A 2,164-nucleotide genomic window follows, 5' to 3' on the forward strand; every position below is an offset into this window, starting at 1 on the left:
TTTTCTCCATGTACCTGTGCCTGTCCCCCACTGCTGCCTGTCCCTCCTGCATTTGCCCCCATCTTGTGCCTCCTGTCATATACCTGCTGCCTGACCCTCCATGACTGTTCCTTGTCCCCTGCCTCCTGTCCTCCACCCCTGGGCACCTTCCAACCCTACTTCTATGACTCTATGATTCTATGATCCTGTCTCTGCTAGGTCTTCCCACTGACTTGACAGCCACATCTTCCTCAGTAGTGAAGGACACAGACACCTATAAACAAAAATTAAAATTATAAATTAAGCCCAGAATTGAATTGGTAATCAGGGGAGGGTACAGAGCACTGGAAAGATATATTTTCATGAACATTAAGAGTACTGCATTTATATTTTGCTATTCAGCAGCTGAATAAGAATGCCCAGCTTTGGAAAGATTGGCATATACAAGGAAGCCAGAAACTGGGCTGAACAAAAGTTGCAGGTGCATTACTGGATTCCTTAAACCAGCAAATGTCAATAGTCTCCACTTACTTGCCAGAATCACTCCACCAGACTTGAGGAGAGTAATAGCAAGCACAACAGACTACATCCAACAAACTGAAGATAAAAGGCACCCACTATATATGGCCACATTGCAGCTTCCAGTAGACTAAAATCATGGAAAAGTCTCCTCTCCACAACACAGCCACTGGATGAAATGCCAACAGCCACATGAAAAAAATGCAGCAGGCATGACTACAGATGACCCAGGAAGGAGTTAGGATGAATATCAAAACTGCCAAACATTTCTCTGAAGGTGAGAGCTCGATTGGCCAAGATCAAGAAGCTTGAACAGCCTCCAAACAGGGACTGGTAAATTCTTAAAGTTAGCATGCTACTGTGGAAATACTCTAATGACAAAAACACCATGTGCAAATGTAGAGAAAACTTTCAGACTATAGAACACCTACTGGGGTCTCCCCGTGTATAGGGGAACTATGCATCAGTGAGGACCTCACTAAGATTGAGCATTAGTATGTGCCATTATTGGACCCAAATTTGCACATGGTGACAGGATATTAAAAAAATGATTAGCTAGTCTTAGCTCCTTCCTGGGTGTTGGCAATGGCAGTTGGATTATATCTCATAAAATAATGTGTGAAGAAACTAGTTTGGACAATGGATTTGCCTAGTCCCTGTTTCAAGGGCAGATCTACCAAAACCAAGTTTATAGACCGCTATAGGGAAGGTACAGAGACTCTCTGCAAAACCACTAGGTGCTCTGGGAGTGGGGGGGGTGGGGGGCGTCTATACATGATCCTCTGCACCCCGCCACCCCTCCGAGAGCCACTCTAATTAAAGCGTCCAGAGCATCTCTTGTATCAGTGTCCCCACACTTCAAAATGGCAGTGAGGGCACTTTATCGAAAGCTTGTCAAATGAGCTTTTGATAAGGTGCCTCCACTGCCATTTTGAAGTGCAGGGATGCTGATACATGAGACACTGGAAGCTGCTGGAGTGCAGTAATTACCACACTCCAGCAGACTCAGTTCACTCTGTAGTTATACAGTGCATCTGAGCAGACTTGCTGCTCATGGATAGGCACCCATGGGAATTAAGAGATACAGTATTTTGCTATAATTTATCCATAGCCTCTGGTAGGTTCCATGGACTGTAAAGTTTGAAGTTTCAGCGGAAGTTCACAGTCTCCTGTCCCTTAGTGATTCCTTTGGAAGTTTCAAACTGGCCTTTTGTTCTTAATCAAGCAGAATTGTTTTTGGAGTCAATGTTATGGGAATTAAATAAGCACCAAGTAAAAACTGAGTAAGGACATGATGGTGTGGGCAGCTAGACAATATTTTTTTCTTGTAGATCAGAGGTGGGCAGTTATTTGGGCTGGAGGTTTTGGTGAGCCATTGTGGGTTGGGAGGAGGTAGAAGGGTAGTGCTGACCCAACCTAGCACAGCAGGGGAGTTTGCTGACCCTGCCTTGGTGAAGCGGGGGTAGGGACAACTGATCCTATCTGGCTCAGGCCCATCTGCCCCACACTCACCACCAGTGGCACCAGATGGAACAGGTGGGCAATATCTCCATGGAGACTGGCCCCTGCAGGCAGGGCACGCTCAGTTGGGTGGATGAAATTGGGCCACGGGAGGGCGGGGGGTGTCTGCAGTGAGCATGATGGTGAGGATGAGTGGGTGGCAATG

Source organism: Gavialis gangeticus, unplaced genomic scaffold, assembly GCF_001723915.1.
Source record: "Gavialis gangeticus isolate Ggan-Ray unplaced genomic scaffold, GavGan_comp1, whole genome shotgun sequence".
In the NCBI taxonomy this organism is placed as follows: Eukaryota; Metazoa; Chordata; order Crocodylia; family Gavialidae; genus Gavialis; species Gavialis gangeticus.